This window comes from Eupeodes corollae, chromosome 2, assembly GCF_945859685.1.
Source record: "Eupeodes corollae chromosome 2, idEupCoro1.1, whole genome shotgun sequence".
Taxonomy (NCBI): Eukaryota; Metazoa; Arthropoda; class Insecta; order Diptera; family Syrphidae; genus Eupeodes; species Eupeodes corollae.
The window spans coordinates 79209321-79229109 of record NC_079148.1 but is presented as its reverse complement, the minus strand read 5'-3'; the positions used below and the strand labels follow the sequence as shown (position 1 = coordinate 79229109).

At 30.1% G+C, this 19789-nt stretch overlaps 1 protein-coding gene and 1 long non-coding RNA gene across 3 annotated transcripts in view; both read left to right on the top strand.

Annotated features, from left to right (window-relative positions):
• Window positions 1-19789, top strand: part of LOC129948401 (partitioning defective 3 homolog) — a 95749-nt gene that overhangs the window by 7735 nt on the left and 68225 nt on the right. The gene's annotated exons all lie outside the window — the stretch shown is intronic.
• On the top strand, window positions 19234-19707 carry LOC129948403 (uncharacterized). The gene is made up of 3 exons (XR_008781865.1): window positions 19234-19287; window positions 19361-19536; window positions 19603-19707. It is a non-coding gene; the product is annotated as an uncharacterized LOC129948403 (long non-coding RNA).

The following is a 19789-nucleotide window of genomic DNA, read 5'->3' as shown; positions in this document are numbered from 1 at the left end:
CTCATCGTCGAAAATGGCTGTATTCAATGAAGTAATGGATAGGAATTTTTAGATTTGGATAGCTAAAGTTGTTAAAAAATAAAAACTGCTGTTTGCCAAAACCAGGCAAACATTTAGCAAACATTTTAATGGATAATTTCATTAGTTCATGGGATTTTTACCAAAATACATACGAATTTTAAATCAATTTGGTTGAACGCAATAATGTTGTTTGAATTTGGTAACATTATTAAGAAATCATTACCAAAAATTGAATAATCACAGTAACTAATGTGACTGCAGCTTCGATTTCAACAGCAGCAGTATTGTTTTTATGCAGTGAAGTGCCATCGCCACTATATTTGAGAATTCTGAATTCAACATTCGAGAAGCGAGTGTAGTAACTTGACTTAGGTACAAGTTTGAATCCTTAGTTGCTTAACAGTTCGAATGGCCTGACGTATATTGATTATAAGAATCAATGGTAATACTCCTATATCTATTTGTGCTGGGTTGCAATACTATAATAATTCTAAACGTTTGTTGATCATAACAGATTAAGGCTTTTTTTTTTTTTAAACTTGAATGTACAAAGCGTATGAAGTTTCATTATTAAAAATGGAGACAAACGTGTTGTATCCAAGTAACATAATGATAATAATCTTAAACTAAATTGAAAGCAAGAGTTCAAGTTTCTCGGTAAAATCCTTCTCTGATTTGAATTTAAAATAAGAACATTTATTTTTTTCCAACACAAATTGTAAACACAAGGTTCTTAGAAAGTGATGTTATGTTTGTACGCATTAATTTATCTATTTTACCAAACAGGCTAGGTAAGCCGACATTCTAAAGATTCAAACTGAAATAAATTACATTCTAGCAGTGTAATTAGTATTCAAGATTGTGTTAAGCAAGCACATTTAAAATATGCCTAGTAGCCAGGACATATACGCCCCCGCTTGCAACTGATCCGTCACAGTCATTCAGAATGAATTTGTTGTTCAGTTGAGATCAGCGAGACTCGTGGTCGTGGGCCACAAAAGGCAAATCACCTCGTTGGCTGTTCCGAGCTGGCTGGGTGGAATGAAATAAAATGAGGTAATCATATATGCGCAGTTTTTTGTGCAGTTTGTTGTGGTGTCGTTGAAACATTTGAGGATAGAAGTAGTGATTTAAATTGATATAGAAGGTTTTACTTCCCAGTTTGTTGGCTTTGAAATAATATGGGTGGAGTGCGCAATGTGCACTCTCAATATATGTATGTATGTATTTCTCAGAAATGTAACAAGTCATTATCAGATGAGTCATTGAATATTTAAATATATATTTTATTTTTTTAAAAGATCTAAGATTTAAAAGGGTTGGGTTCACATTTAGTATTCAAGAAAATTAAATCAAATTAAATCAGATCATTTGTGAAAGACACAATGAGGAGAAGTGTCAAAATGCATGTAATAAATCTGTATATGCATATTATAGTTTTGTTGGATTGATAACAGTTTATGTTTCGATTTGTCATGTTATCAAAGAAATTAATCAGTCAAAACGTGATGTGCGGATTCATTATGCGGAGGTAAATTTTGTTTCTGATTTTGATTAAAAACCACTCAAATTCATATGAAGATTGAAATTTATTGAGAACTGTTGGAGATTGCAGTTTTCAAGCTGTACTCCGATGTTTGTAGACAATTGCTGAATACCAATCAAAAAAGAAGAATTCGAAGAGCAAGTCTCTGAACTAAAAAGTATACAGCTGTTGACAACTTATTAGAAACACAAATTGAATTCGTTGTAAAGCAGTATCTGTATTTTTTGTTGTTTTTTTTTGTTGGTGTTATTTTTGAAAGCAACAGCTTTTTTAACATCGGCCTAAAGATGCTCTTTCGGTTTTAGGTCTGCACTTGTTGATGCCCGTTCAGAACTGTTATCGATTGGGCCCTAAAAACTGTTTCGTAATTCCAGCAGTGTGCTTGGGGTCGTTGTCTTGCTGAAACATCTATATCACTGGCATGTTTTCATCGGCCCAATCCACTAATCGTTCCTTAAGAATGTCAATGTATTAAACGGCTGTCCGCGTTCCATCGATTCGATGGATTGGGCCAACTCAACATCACGAGGAATAACCCCAAACGTTAAGCGAGCCGTCTCCATGCTTATTTACTGGCAAAACATATTAGAGTTCGAACGCTCTTCCTTTTGGCCTTCGGACATACTCGTATAGTGCACCATTTTGGCTCATCCTATTTATTTTAGTTTCGTCACTCCCCACTATATACTTCCATTCGTTTGTTGTCCAGTTGGCGTGTGAACTTGCGAACTCTATTCTTAGTCTACGTTGCCTTGCGGTAACTAGAAACATGACCATGTTACCCAACTTCCACCAATCTTCTTGTGATTGTGCGTGGGCCTCTCGAATGCAACATAGAGTTGGCGTTGTATCTCTGTGGAGCTTATTTTGGAGTTTTTTTTTGGCTAGCTTTATGTTCGATCCATTTGGCAGCTTGTCTTGCGGGCCCGTTTTTCAAGAGGTACATTTTCAGGAGTACTAAAGTTTTGAAAATGCTTAGTTGCATTGAAAAGTTTCTTTGTAGAACAGTTCATTTGAGATGCAATTGCCCTATAGGACTTTTAAGGTTCCAGAGCTCAAGAATCGCTTTCCTTGTAGGAGGATCACAACTCTTTAATTTCATTGCAATGACCTCTAAAGTTTAAAAAATTATTCTTTAAAAACGTTTAAAGGCAATTCAGAATTTTCTACTTACCAATGCAAAATAAAAGGATTATTTTTATTTCACACAAATCAAATCTAATTAAACTGTTTCTAATTAGTTGACCAGTTGAAACAAACACTTTTTACCTTGATTTTGTTGTGTACTATGCAAAGACTTATGCACAAATGGTGCTTTTCAAACAATTATCTAATAAAGCTTGCATTACACCGTTTAGGATACCTCTATTCTAGTCACACATGACAAAGTGAATGTGGAAATGAGAAGCAAGTAATGTTTCTAATTAGTTGTCCACAGCTGTATGTTAGTAAAAAGTAAACATGTTTTCCCTACCTTGTTCTCAGTTTAAAAGACAAAAGATGTCTGTGAAGTTAGAACTTCCCAAAAAGCAAGTAATACTTTAATAATGGATTTAGTTGTTCTAAATTGGAATATCATATTATTGATTGTTCATCAATGTTTGATGAATTAGTTATGAACAAATCTTAGTCTTTAGAATACAGTTTAAACCATTTCGGTATGCTACTTATTTTTTATTTTAGAAACTGTCATTAGTTATGTGATGACTTATGACATGAGTCTTAATTTGATTCAATACATACGACGACGTTTGTGGTGTTTACCTCGAATCTAAGCTTTGATTTCATACTCAAATGAAAAATATATCACGTTTTCAGCATTATTTTTTATATTGGAGCAATATATTTTAAAAACTTCGTGCGATGGTCTTGTTAAGACGAACAAAATTCTAAGGCTTATATGTATGCAGGACTTTATAGTGGTATAAATGCTTACAATTTATAAAGAAAGGTAAATCATCCTAAAATATTGCTTTATGAATTTATAGAAAGCCTCACACATTTACATATTTTTTTTAATTTCTCAAAAAGCTGACGTAAAGAGTGGTTTATAATCCGAAGCAAGCCGAATTCTTGAATAGAAAACGTTATATTTTTGTCAATTTTTGCGCCAATATGTAGCTGTTTAAAAAACTGTTGTTACATTGTTTCAAAAATTGTGGGCTTTCATTTTTTATATTTTTTTGTCTCAAGGTTTTTGAAAGCGTTAATTTTTTTTGTAGTTTTGAGTTCCTACCGACCTAACATATTTTTCCATTTTGTCACCCCTTTTGCAATATTTGTTTTTTCCTTCATTGTTAAACCTACATGACCCTCACTAGGTACCTATCTTTTTAAAGTGGATGAATAACTAGCAGTCCATCAGCAACATTTTTTATTTTACTTCCATTCATGGTTGATGTAACACCACCATTTGTTGTTGGGTTGGGACCCCTTTCTTGTATTTTTTTTTTACAATAATTTCTATAAAACATTCAAGTAATTCTAATAAAAAAGAATCCACCTGTGATTTCCCCTAAATTCAAATGTTTTTTGTACCATCAACTAATGTATTTTATTTTTTATGTTTAAAAGGATGTTCTTTAATTTAAATAAAAGTTATGAATAGACAACTTTTTTATATTAACTGAACTTACATACCTATAATTTAGCTTGTCACTTTATGCGAGTACGAACAACAACTTTTAATGGGAATTTCTGGTGTAATATGATTCATTTTTTTTATAACTTGCCTACCTTTGTTTATCCAGGTGTTTTTTCAAAGTTGATTGGGTGGATGGTTTGAAGATAGCTGCACCCTATATGTGTAGATAGAAAACGTGCATAAGATCCCGATCACATCACATTTATGTTTGTGTATAGGGTTGCCATTTTATCGTTTCGAAAAAGTTTTAAGAATAGAATTTGGTTGGAGATGACATTCTTTTAAATTCAAGGAAAATATGGCATACACTAGACCCGAATCATGAACCGATTTTGGGACAGAACAATACGACAAACTATTTTCTAGGTTTGTGTATATGTTCTGTATATGAAAGCCAATCTCGTACCAGAGCGGTGTTAAAATGTACTTTAAAATAATAATTGTTTGGATTTTTTTAATAAATTATGGTAACTTACTATAAAACTGAAAAAATTTAAACCCATTTGGTTTTATTGGTTGATCGGTATTTAAAAGCCATCTTCGGCCAATGTACGTGTTTTCATTATCTGCTTGATGTTTAAGTTCGGATGAAGACTCTTGTTCATAGTTCGCTTGAAGTACTCGAAATACAGAAAAACCTTACATAGCTTACATTAATATTCATACACAATTTTATAATATTTAAACTGATATAGTTGTTCAATTTTGTGGATGCTGCTCCAAACTTTATTTCTGATTCGTCGTAAAAGTACGTTGAAGTGAAACTTGTATAAAAGCTTTAAAAATTAAGATCAGCTTGTTTATTTGAACACACATATTTATGTTTAAGGCGGAGTTAAAGGCAAATACTCAAATTATATTGAACATTTCTGAACTTATTTTGCCAAATGGCAACACTTATATTCACCATAGTGAAGTTTGTTATGAATTCAAATAACCTATTAAGTTCGATGACAGTTCAGCAATCTAATATGGCAAACTAGAAAACGTTCACACAGAAATAATGCTTCAAATTTTAATTCGAATCACAATACGAGTAGCTATAAGTACCTATAACTGTTACTGCTCAAAATATTGCCAATTTTTGTATTTTTTTTCCAAAAGTTTTTAAATTGTTAGTTTTTATAGAAACACCGATGTTCATAATTAAGTGCTTTTGTTATTCCTATTTCTAAACAGGAATCAGGATAAATCTGTATTTTATTCCTTTTTTTGTAGAAGGTTTATTGCGAAAAACGTTATGGTTTGTGGATGTAAGCGTATATACATAAGTCGTCGTCGCGTCATGAGCAAACAAAATGAGTAAACCATAAGATAAAAAATGAGTCATACTTGTTTTGTTGTTCAAATTACTATAAATGTATGAAAAAGGTCTTAATGTTTATAATGTTGACTTTGTTTGTGGCAAGCACATAAAAGAGTAGTCATGGCAATGTACTGTACCTTCTCGGTATACATCGAAAGACACCCAACATTGCAAATTGCAATGTTCCAATTCTCATTTACCCTATATTCTTCATTACAATTCTTAGATATAAATTCAGGGAGTTGGGTATAGGACTGTCGTTATATATGTAATATATAGACATCAAGCTCACGCGATGTTTTGATTAAAAATGTTTCGTTTGAAATTTAGTATTATAGTTTCTTCTATGGGAACTTTTGTAGAATGGTAAAATAGCTAAAATATTTCAAAATCCACTATAATAGATTTATTATTTGTACAACTATCACGGCAATAAAAATGCGAATAAAGTAGTTTTTTTACGTATAGTTATAATTATAATTAGTCCCAAACAGGCCAAGATAAATTCAAAACTAAATAATTATGAGCGAGTCTGTTTATTTTCAAATTGCTACGCGTCCAATTTGGAATATTAGTTTTTTCCAATATTTTTTTTGTTAAAGCAGCTATCAAAATAACTAATGGGTGTCAAAATGTTTAAAAACATGTAAATAATCAAATTTTAGCAACTATTGCAACAAATATCTATAATACTCAAAGTGATGAAACGATCCAAAAATCCAGAGAGCCAACCCGGCTTATTTTGTTGTTGCATTTTAGCCCTAATCCGAAAGAGACTAAACTGACCCAAAAATTAAAGTCAGCCGATTAAAAAAACATATTACTGAAAGAGACTCGCCTCGAACTATGGCGGCTAGACTGATGAGCTAAATTAATCTTTTTGGCAATCAAATGTAAAGATCAGCAGCCAAAGGAGGACACTTCTCTTTCTCCTCAACATGGTCTGGCTAGAAGTCTTCGATGTTTGAAGTAATAATAATATTCTGTCAAAGAACGGGATGTGTCAAGGAGGGACAACTTAAATTTCTGTTTTCCTTTAATGAACCGGGTGAGATGATGATGCATCACCCCTTTTCAACTTTACCTAACCTTATTTTATTTTTATTATTCTAACGAACATATTTCAAAAGGGTTTTGACGAAGGCTATGACAAATGTTTCAAACGAATCAAATAATCTACCTGTTAAGACGAGTTAAAGGCTAAAACTCTTCAGTCATCAAATATTGAAAGATGTTTTTTGTTTAAAAAAGAACGTCTCTAAACCTTTTATAACTTTCGCATCAATCTACAAAGTCTGATAATTTTTTAAGAAAAATTTAAAAATTATCAATTTTCCAACGTCCATTTCGTCATTATATCAAAATTGATTAAAATCGATCTCTTATGAAAAAATGACATAACGTTTAAAGTAAGTAGGTACTTTATCTACATTATGATTGGTAGGTATTTGTTTTGTGTTTAAATTCAAAATTCAAACAGCATTCTTCTGAATTTCATCCAGAACAACAAACATATTTTACAACCCACAATATAAATATTAATTTCATGCTTTGCTGACCAACGCACTGACCATTGCTGTCCGCGTCTTCGACGTTGGTAGGCAGCTTTCCACAAAACATGAATTTGCCATAATTTCTAATCGAAGTGCAAAAAAATCAACTTAGCTGTAGGTAGGTATAATTACAAGACAAGTATTAAACAAAAAAAAAAACGGACAAAATTACAAATATGGGCAGCAACTGTCGTCATGGTGAACCTTTGTTTGGACTCCGACATCAAACCCAAATGTGGTTCTTCCAATCTATTTTTGTTAAAGGAATGAGTAATTTTTCATTCTGAATCATTATATGTACGTTACGATACCTACGATCCTAAAGCCTGAACTCGGTTTACTTGCTGCTCACGAATCAAATGATGTTTGAAGTTTTCAACAGAAAAAAACAATCTTGAACCGTAAGGTAGGGAATCAAATAAAAAGCAATAATAACTGACCAATTTCAAAAGAGGGTTAGAAAATAAAAAGAAATAGAAGAAAAAACAAAATATCAAGCACGATTTTATGTGGGTGCGTTTTTGTTTACATCACAAATGAACTCACAAATTGACTAACACTCGACACAACGCCATCGATTTGTTGGCGACAGACGGCACGACGGAACGTGAGTCGTAGGCTTTTTGCACTCTTATACTTTAGAAGTGGTTCGTGTAAATTGTTCTGCTGCTGCTGTTTAATTTTTTTTTCAATGACTGTTCAAAATGCTCCCCTTGGTATTGATTATAAACTTGCACGCGGTTTGTATACAGTGAGACAAAAAAATTAAACATCTAAGACTTTCACAAAGGGCAGAACTACTCGTAACACTGCATTGTAAAAGTATTCAAATAGTTTAACACACGATTTTGTTAAAATTTTGTGTCAAACGAATGCATTGACTTGGCTTTTGATGTAGTAAAGCGTCATATAAGACGTGAGTCACGTGAGCTGTATATGTAGGGACAAACTTATCACACAAATCTTGGTCTAAAAAATAGTCACCTAAAAAACTATTTCCCTTTGTATAGATAAGCAGCTAGGTTCCCAACATCGAGTGAAATAAAATCTAAATCTTAATTGAAAATCATTCACATTCGATCGATTAAATAACTTGGAATACTTTTTGAAATCACTGCAAGTTAAATTAAATACTGACATATGTAGTATGTACATTGTACATATGTATGTATATAACATCGGTCGAATAATTCAGTTGGTTGTCATAATTTCGTATGTTTTTATTTGTTCTGTGTTTTTTAAATATTGGTTTTATTTGCATTGTGCTGATGCACATAACAGCTATCTACAGGTTTATAAATACATTTCGTTTGGGAAAGACTTTGGTTTTGAGAGGACATTGTTTGAATTGATATATTATAGAGAAGACATTTTGCCTGCTGCAAAATCAATTTAAATGCTTTGTCCGTCCCAAAATGCAAAGGAAAAAGAATATGCAACTTTTCACGAATCTAGTTTATTACATACAAAGGTTAAGGTTTATTCCTTTAAGTGAAAATACTGTTGTTTTTCAACATAACTTCCTCTTGTCAAATTCAAAATCACATCAACTTGATATATTCGAATTTAAATCACTTCAAAATCACAAAAATCGAAATGAAGAACAGGGAAATTCATTTCGTTTGAAGGGCCGAAAAAATGAAATCAATTTTGATTAAAGGGAATTTAAAAACTCCAATTTATATTTTTGTATTGAATTTCAATTGGTATAAAAGTGGAAATTAGAACCTAGTAGCAAATCAAAACAATTATTAGGTCCGTTCACGTACTCTGCCATAAAATTTGCAAAAAGAGGTGTTTTGAAGAGTGGGGATTAAATTCTCTCACAAAAAGAAAAAAACTACAAAAAAGGAACCGAACTGGAAAACAACAAATTTTTCACACAATATTACTGTCAATAAAAATAAAAATTTTAAAACATCATCATTTCATTTCGTATTTTCAAATTTTTTTAATATAGATAAATTAAAACAACAACTACAACATCATGCTGGCCCATTGTTTTCTTTTATGAAACAACTTGATTAAACTGAAACTTTAAAATTGCAATCAAAAGCGACAAAATTATTTAATTTATTTGAATTTCTATCACATTTGACACCTTTCACAAACTCGTAAGTTAGGGAAATATTTTACACTTTCGTGAGCGCTCTCTTTTAGGAAAAACTACGAAACTTTTGAGTTCGCGAACAGGATTTGGATAAATGTCGTATTTTTTTCGTAAAATTGGACTGTTTTAGGAGGGTACGCGAACGGACCTATCATCTTATGACGTCAAAGTCGATTAATATTGAACACAATTGGAAGCTACTTGTATTAATAAATGTGATTGCCCGATTTTAATCTGTAAGCACAATCAGTCTCTTTTGCAAGTTAAGCTGATTGCTAGATTTTAATCTGTAAGCACAAACAGTCTCTTTTGCAAGTTAAGCATATTTGCCATTATAAAAAAGTTTGTTTCTCAGAGTTCTTATTGAACTGTAACTGAAAAGATTTTGTAGCTGAATTTTAAAGCTTTTAAAATCTATAGGTAACTTTTGCAACACACTGTACATTACAGGTACATGTGTATGATGTATCAACAAAAATTTGTTTTTTTTTTTCAACTTATCTTAGCTGTTAAATTAACTTCAACTCTGTTCCAGTGGTTAACCTTGAGACTAATTATTATTATTATTTTTCTACCACTACCACAAAAAACGCCAACACTATAAAGTATAATCCTAAAAGAATATATACAGATACAAAAATCACAGTCACCTGCTGCACTTTTTTTCTTTTTTTTATTCTATTCTATTGGATAAACATGAACCTTGTAGTTTGTCTGAAGGTAGAAAATTATAAATATAAAAAAATAAAAATTACTTGCAAAATCAATGAAGCTTGCTAATATAACATAAATATATGAGATTGCTAGACTGAAAACTGGGAGTGATCTCGATCAAAAGTACACAGACACGGGGGTTAATAAACAACGCATTCAACGTTTTGTCTGATTAACATATTCTCAATGAACTATGAAGAATGTCAAATGGCATGTAAAATATACAAGTGTTTTTATTTATTATTTCTTTTTCTAGTCAAGGTCTTTAGATGTGGAAAAAAATGCCTGTAAAGGTTGGAAAAATATAAGTAAATAAATTGCTTTCGATTCCGTTTCCCTTGGTTAGACGTGCACTTGAAAGCGATTAACATAAACTTATTAAAAGTGTGCCTTTAAAATTTGTTTTTCATAGGTTTGAAAATAACATTAGGTTTAACACTGTACCAAATAATTAAAATTTTTATTTAAAGTACAGAAGAAAATTTGGCAAGAAGTGTTATCTTCAGCTTCACTAGTGACATTTGTCCAGGTTCTGTCGAAAACATACTCTTTCTTTTTTGTTTGTGTTCAGGACGCTTGTAGAGTTTGTAAAAATTTTCAAAAATTGGTCTCTTTTAGGTGAACTTTCTGCTCAATGGTACAAATTGATATTCTGCATCATCGACAATCATTATTTATTAAAAAATCAACATTTTCTAATACCAATTTAATTCCTTTGATAAGTAGAATTTACTTTTAAAATGTTCTAAAGACGTTTAAGTAAAGAAAACACCAACTTTGGAATTTTAAATGATTATTCTAATGAATCTAGAGTGTCAATTTGTTCCATCAAGGGAAAAAAATACTCATAAACATATTTTATATTTTTAATTTAAATCGTCAAAGCAGCTTTTAAAGAATAATATGTTATGTTTAAGGAGTATGCAACAAATATTGTTTTCTAAACTCAACTGAATAGAGTAGAAATTCATAGTAAAATGAATAATTTATATGGCTATGTGAAAGAAAGGTTCAAGTTGAGTTATATATTTGACATCCACAAGAAATAAAATACATGTTTTTAGTGTGAAATTAAATTTTAATATAAATAAACATTAATTTTCTTTTAACTGCAATATGTATAATATTTTGTAAGGTATTCATATTAAAGGTTTTATGACCAAGCACAAAGATTGTTACGCATTTTCAAAGAATTTGTGTGCCTATTTTTTAGTATATCCGAACACTTCCTGTATATGCTTTTGTTTAATTTCCGTTGTTAGAGCACTATGACTCACTCACTGTATTTTATAAAGATAGGTAAAAATAGTTGAAAGATCTGTTTGTTGTTTACATTGATCTATTCGTCTAATAAAAAATAAATAATCCCCTGTTTGGATTCTTTATTTAAACAAAGAAATTCCAATGACAATAATAGAAACATAAATTGTAGTCGTTGAATTGCTTTTTAATATCGATACAGAATATTGTGCGTAGGACACATAATTACTATCATAAAGTGTCTTAATATAACCTTTGTCTGTGGTTCAATTATTTTCAATTAATTTTTAAGTAACCTTTCAATGAAACACCTACTCTTACCAATTGAGACAATTTTAAATGAAATTTATATCTTTATACTGTTGGTGTGGGAACAAAATAAAACTTGTAAGCTGACAATTATTAATGTTGTTAAGCAGTTTATAATAGTTAAAATGTTACGTAATAATTGTTTATTTGTTTGCAGTTATCAATTACTCAGAATTAATTAAAGTAATTTGAAATACAAAAATGCATAGTTTTTGAAAATATATGTGTGTATATTAAATGATCATTTATTTAAGTAAGTAACTCTGGATACATACATAATCCAAAGACTGAACTCATAACCACAATTTTAATTTTGTTTAAATAAATTAAATGAAATTGTAATTGTAATTCCACATAACTTTATGACAATACAATCTTTTTTCGTAGAGCAAGAAAAAACTACAAAATCTATTTGACGCCATAGTAGAGATTGACATTTACCAATGCGACTCTTTTCTTAACAAAAAAAAAGTCTATTAAAGACAACCGACAAAAGTATGTACCAAACTACCCTACAGAGCGACGAAAATAGAAATGTTCCTTATAACAAGTCCACAAGTTGAATGCGAAATGTCGACAAATAAAAAAAAATCAAACAAAAGGAAGAACGACATTCTGGTTTTCAAGGATTCTTTGTCAAAGCGATATGTGTCTTTTGTTAAAATGTGAGGGAATATAGTGTTTGTTCTGTGTGTCCTCAAGAACTGTTCCATCCATCGCAGTAAATTTTTATATTTATTTTCATTTACCTACCATTATAAAGCTCATGTTTTTACTTTTTCTTTCTCTTCGCCATATGCTATGCCAAACAATTCCAAGCCATGCCATGATGATGATCATCATCATCAACCATTTTTTCATTTAGAAGATCATTTATTATTTCGAGTGCGTAGGCATTGAAATATCACATAACCTCGTCGCAGCTCCGGGAATCCATTCATTCATTGATGACAATTCGAATTCAACGCCAAACCGAGCCGATGCCGATTCCGAGGAGGAGCGAGGCATAATCCACTTCTACACTTGAAGAATTTCAAAGAAGCGATGCTCTTTGGGTCTTAAGTTGGTTTGCAGACTTGTACCTATGTAAATTTGTAGGTTCCTTTTTTTGTTCGAGATATTCAAATTTTCTATCATTTAGGATCCGGTTCGTTGATGATAGAATTTTTTTTCTTAACATATAATTTTTCTTCGATATTTTTGAAGATAATGCGGTTGTAAATGGTCGTTATTTTTTCAAACTTCTTTTTTTTTCTTATTGTTGTTGAACATGTAAACTCTAGAGCTACTCTACACTTATACTCATACATTTGTCAGTGTCGGGTTTTTGATTAAAAATCCTATGCGTCATTTTATAAATAACGATCGTTTTTACCTTCGTCATTTAGATAAACTTATTACACAGTAAGGTCCCTCTTTTCGTTGATTTTGTTTAAAATAAAATAATTTAAAACGTATTTATATTAATATTTTAAAGTAAAAAGACCTGCAACTTTTGTTGTTAACTTTCGGCATCTTTTGGTCTTCCTTTTCTTCCTCTTTTATTTACTTATTTTTCGTTCTAATGCAATATGTGTTTCTAGAGCATATATATGTAATTCAGAATTGTTATTTAACATTCCATTTTGTTTGCTCTCGAAAGATAGACGCGCATTAACTGCAATGTAAATTTGTAAAATTTGAAAAGAAAGAAAGATACTGTCATCTTTGTAAACGCATTAAAATCGTTCAAATTCTCTAAAAAAACTAAGAACATTTTTGCATTTGCGACGTAAAGAACCTCTTCGGCTTTGTTTAATATTTTCAATACAAATTATTTACCTCAATTCAACATGTTCAAACAAATCCACCATACTTTGTTCTGAAGCACATACTTAGTGTTATCTTACTGTGAACTCAGTCTCAAATGAGAGATTTTACTGTCAAAACAATAAACCAGTTTTGTATTGTTTGTGATTAAATAAAAATCATTTTATATTTCGTTAATGGAATTCCCTTCTTATTCCTTTTAGTTTAAAGACCCTAAACATAACCAATCCGATGCAACTAAAACCCAGCTTTCCTTTGGGTCATTGATCTTTTTTTTACATAAACCTGCATCCACCAGCCTAACGATGGCATTGTGTATGTGTATAGTAAAATGAGAATATAATAATTCAATAAAATAATAATAAAAAATATAATCAAGTCAGGTGTTTGATGAAAACCCGATTAAAATACAAATTTTACATGCTCTTGATCACTTTCTAGTTGATTTGGTAGTGGTTGTTGAGGTGGTGGTGCTATAGTAAGCTGCGTTCTACTTTAATCCGCTCTTGTGTTAAGGAATGGGGTCATACTGTAGGTAGGTATACTTCTTGAACATTTTGTTTGTTCATAAAAAAAATAAAGTTGCATAATAAGTCGCTTTGACATAAGACCATAGAAAAAACCGGTTAAAAGTTGTTTGAAATCTACCCAAAGATCTTATTCTTTCTTATTTTAACTCAACAAACTTTTAGAATGTCATTGGTTTAATGATTTGACAAGAATCTAAAGAATTTTAAAAAAGCAGCACAAAATATACCCAAAGAATGAAACTGACCTGTTATGAGGTTATAACTTGTAACGATGTTTAATAAAAATGAAAACAAAAACATATTAACCTCTTCTAGACAAGGCTACAGATTATTTATTAAATACAAATATTTCTTAGTTATGTATGGCTTAATAGGGGGCAGGGGCCAAGATTAGCAAGAAATAAATTGTAGAGAGTTATTGTTGCAAGTCTATTAAAATAAGTAAGTTGAAATAAAGCTGTTTTAGGTTGTTATGCTGAATGAAATATAGTTCTCTCAAATTTTAATGTTTAAACAACTGTCAAAGTTGGCATCAATATAAAACTCCAAAAGATTCAGTGATCCCGATTTCCGATTTCAACACAAAATTAAATATCGGATTTTCCAAAAGGCTATTATTAAAAATGGAACGATAAATGCTTCAACATCCAATTTAACTTTCTAGAATTAAGTGCAAAAATCGTCACGTTAATAATTTAGGAAAAAATTATTTTTTCACCAAATAGACAAATTAACACTTAAACATTTAAGGAAACTTATAATTGGAGATCTTAAATGTTTACCAAGATTTATAGGTTTGAATGTATTTAAACTATACTACTGTTATGTAGCCAACATTTTAGAATAAATTAAACAGAAGAAAAACCTAATGTGCTTTTCCTCACAGTAAACCCTAAAAAAGAACGTTACGTATGCTAAGGTAGTTTTTAGTCGAAAAACCCATAAGACAATTTTATTTTATTGTCTTCCTTTTCGAATTGTAATGGTATTTGTGATGTACCAAATTTGCAACCAATTCCCTATTTTCACTTACTTAAAATAATAACAGTATTTTTGGTTATCTTTAAATTGTTTTCTACTTGGATGACGGTTTTCCCGAAACGTATTATATAGGTCTTTCTTTGGGTTTTAAGTTTTCTTTGTTGACAAATAAAGTATAATTTTTTTCTAAAATAGAATTTTATGTTAAAATTGTTTGCCTTAAACATTAAAAGATATTTTTTGCGGTTACATTAGAAAGACATTTTTATATGCTAAGGTGTCAAAAGCTGTAAATGAAAGCAATAAGCAGTGTATTCCAAATGTATTGGAAATTTGCAAAATTTTGTTGGCATTTTTTTAAAGAGCAAAACTAAAAATATGTTTTGTCTTTCATGTCTGAATGAAATAATTAAAAAGATTCCAGTTGAAAATTACCTTATCATTCTTTAAGCTCAAGATTAATTAAGTTATTCCTCTCATCAGCAACAGAGTACCTTTTATGTTAAACTAATCTATTTCTAAATATTTTATGTAAATATAAACAAGAGAAAACTAAGTCACAGTTTAAATAATTTCTTTTTTTTCTCAATGACCCAATTGTTTGTTTATGCTAAAACGTTACTATAGATTCTTTTTTGTTATCTCCTTTATAATACGAACATACATATCTAAATTTTCTGATGGGTGGTATATTTCTACTGTTAAATCCCATTTGGATAAAACTTCAAAATTCGCCCACCATGGGCTTCATATGAAGGAATACAAAACCTCAAAACAATAAAATGAAGTCGAAAATTAAAAAAAAAAGTTACATGCGAAATTCCGACCTTTCATGGCCTTCAGAGGTTTTTGTTTACCTTTGCCATCATACAAAATTTCATCGAAAAAAAACAACTTACCTTGCAGCATTTTTTTTTTTAATTTTATTCGAATGGCGGCCTATCGTTCGTTGGCAACCAGCTGATAATCTGAGAGTTAAGGTTACTTTATGGTATTTGTAATTTTATTTTTGCTTATAAATCTGTAATAAATGACAAAGTTTTATTTTGTTTAGCCAATTAAAGAAAGTTAATGAAAAAAATTGTAATCACAAAGTTAAAAAAAAGAACTAGAACTTATATCAACTACAAATAAAATTTGTTTTACAGATAATAACATCAAAAGATGCAGAAAATACTTTTAAATAAAATTAAATAAATAAAAATTAATGGGTGTTTTTTTTTTACCATATTAGTTTAAAAAAGTGATAACGTGACACCAAAATACTATAATTTTGAAAAAAGGCCTTATATATTTTACGAACAAAAAATGATAATAACCTCTTAAATAATTGTATGCAACGATGAATAACGTTTTTGACATCTGGTAAAATATTGACAAAAATTCGTATTTTCTTACAAAAAATAAAGACTAACACTACTAAAAGTTATTAAAAATTTCGACTCGAATTTTATTTTTGCTTATAAATCTGTAATAAATGACAAAGTTTTATTTTGTTTAGCCAATTAAAGAAAGTTAATGAAAAAAATTGTAATCACAAAGTTAAAAAAAAGAACTAGAACTTATATCAACTACAAATAAAATTTGTTTTACAGATAATAACATCAAAAGATGCAGAAAATACTTTTAAATAAAATTAAATAAATAAAAATTAATGGGTGTTTTTTTTTACCATATTAGTTTAAAAAAGTGATAACGTGACACCAAAATACTATAATTTTGAAAAAAGGCCTTATATATTTTACGAACAAAAAATGATAATAACCTCTTAAATAATTGTATGCAACGATGAATAACGTTTTTGACATCTGGTAAAATATTGACAAAAATTCGTATTTTCTTACAAAAAATAAAGACTAACACTACTAAAAGTTATTAAAAATTTCGACTCGAATATATAATTGACAACTATTTTGACAAAACACGAAAATCTACAAAATCAAAAAAAAAAAATCTAATAAGAAATGGTTTTCGACTCAAGTATTATGAAAACAAAGAAAGATATTTGACAATTTTGTATCTTTCGCAAAATGTAGTTATTAATACTTTTTTAAACATTAAGAAATATCGTCAGACGGATACGAATGGCAAGTTATCAGTGTGGGTAAAACACCAGCCTCTTTAATTTGTTTTTATATTTACCACCCTGCTCTTCGGGTGTCGGTCTTCAAAAGCTATGCTTATTAGGCTCATAAAATTTTGATCCTGACAAATCAAAATTCTGCGTCTAAAACTTATTCTCATTGTAGCATAATAAACCAACTTTGTCCTATCCAAGACTAGCACTGAACAAACTCAAATTCCCAGTTAGTGTGTTTCCTCACCAATCACATCTTGTGGAAAGGTCACATAAAATATTTTGTTAAAACTTTAAGTTAAGTGCAGCTCCCATCTCTGAACTAGTGCTCTAGTAACTTATTAACTTATTTAAGTCTCTTAATCGTACCAGAGACACTTAAAGTTTGCTCTCAATATAAACAAAAATGAAAACAAAGTAGAAAAAGTTTAATGAACGCAGTTGAGATGCCCAGTCAAATCATCAAAATACATATAAATGACTGCTTTAAAAAAAGTTTTTGTTCTGTTCTGTTCATAAATCAAATTGAACATGAACATTGTATTTAAATAATTTAAGAAACCAAATTTAGAGTATTAAAACAAAAAAAAAAAAAATTGAAACCTTCCCTCTTGAACTATAGAAGTAGTGAGGAGTACGAATATTCTTGAATTTAAACCAGGATTTCGATTTGATATTCCGCATTTGGCCCTATCTTTAACCTTATAATCGTTTTGATATGGCTTATAGCAAGCTAGAGCACCCACCTACAACTATATGTATATGTTTATTAAAAAAATAATACCGTTTGGTGGTCCGTGGTCGCCACATCGTCATATCGTGTATAAGTTTGGTTTTGAGGTGTGTTTCTATTCATGCGGTCATTCAGAGCATTCGACGTCCATCGGCGTCGTCGATAGTCATTGTTGATGTTGAACCATGGCGACACGACGCGATGGTCGGTAGCACGAATGCCAACAACAAACAACACAAAAAAAAAACATTTTAATACCAACAAAAACCGACAAAAATAATAAAAATGGTCTGCAATGAATTTTGATAGGCATTTTCAAAGTGAACGCTGCTGATGCCTGGAATTTTTGACCAAAGAGAATTTTTCCAAGAACATAGGTATCATGACACTTATTTTTCGTGCGCATTATATTCCGTGAGACACTATTTAATATTTCAATCACTGTAAAGAATGTATTTTTTTTTCTTTTTCGATTTATTTCTACGATAAAATTAAATTTGAAAATTACGTTTTACCTACGCTTAACTATTCTTAACAACGTAAACATTGATATAATTTTTTATTACCATGTCTTCTATTTAAATTCGTAGTCGTTTAAAGAAAAACAGTCAACACTCGGCAAAGCTATTTTGGAAAAACAGTCAGTTTGAAAAATAATTGAACATGTGGTGTATTAACTAATTTAAAAAAATGGTTGCCCTTTTAAAAGTTAAATAAAGTCCGAAACGATCTTCAGATCCTAAGAACTCGTGATAAGGACAGAAGTACTTTTATTCAAGAAAGTCGTTAATAAATGTGACCTTATATACCTTAAGTAGAGCAAGGAAGTTGATTCTAAAATAAAGCTTAAATGTAGAGACTGTTTTAATTTTGTTATATTTTGTGAGCACAATAAAGTCCAACGCCTTTAGTTTTAGAATTTTTTGTATGACACTAAAAGTTTCGATAACCACCGAACGAACTGTTATGAAAAAATAATTAATAATCTCAAAAACGTATGTTTTTGTATTAAATTTGTTTGCAATGTCAGCTGAGTTCGAAAAAAAAATAAATTCTTACTTGGGTGGTATTTGGTATGAAATTATAGTGATATCTACAAAACAAATATTCCGAATGATCTTTCAGGAACATTAGAATAATCCTTTAAATAAAATTATTTGTTAAACTTTACCACCTCACTGTAAATGTTTCAATGTAAAAACAAACCTTCTTCTCTATAAAACAAAAGAAAAAAACATTTTCGAATGTCTTCACAACTTTTTTAACATTATGTAAAAAACAAATATACAGTCACTATTATTGATTTCATATCAATAGAAGTGAAGTCAATGTGAAGCTATAAAGGCGTCTCAGTGATGGCTGATTATGAAATAAACGTGACATGCATTTCTGTTTCTAAGTAGAATATATTTGTACCGTGAGATACTATCATTTCATATAAAGTTAAAGCGTGATAAATGTATTTGATGAATTGAAATAATAATTGTTAAAATATATTTAACAAACAAGTGATACGTACCAATGTCTATGGTATATACGAGTATTCTTAATTTGATCATGAACTCTGATTAACATTAATATGAGATATCAAAGTATCGTCAACACAATTTCATGGAATTCAGTATTAAAAATAATTGCCAGATTATGGCATCTGTAACTGTGCTATATAAAAATTATCTTGCCAGTCCATTTTTGTACCACATTTTGAGCTAGTTGCATTTCGTCAGCAGTTCATCGTTCTTAATCATTAACCGTTGCTTGTTTTAGATTCAAATAAAATGGTTCGAGAGTCAATACCTTCATTAGGATATTTTGTACATATGGAACTTAACCTAACATCTGAAGGCTATAACCTAATTTCAATATCTTTCGTAATAAAATCATAGGGATACGAAAGTAATAAAAATGAAAGCATTCAGTTCTAATCGAGTTTAGTTTTAAAGGTAATTTAAAAAGCCTTAAAATAATAAGCGGACAGTAAACGGTATATTACTACCCTTATTTTGCAGGGACACAGTGTGAGCATTAGGAAAGTTAGAAGGGTTTGAAAGGAGGCGTTGGATTTTGAATTCCTGAATATTGCAATAACTATAGAATTATAGAATGCAGCTGGCTATTTCTCTAGAGCGTAAACGACATATCAAAATATTTACAAGTTAAAATTAGATTTTTTTGCAAAAACAAATAAATAATTTT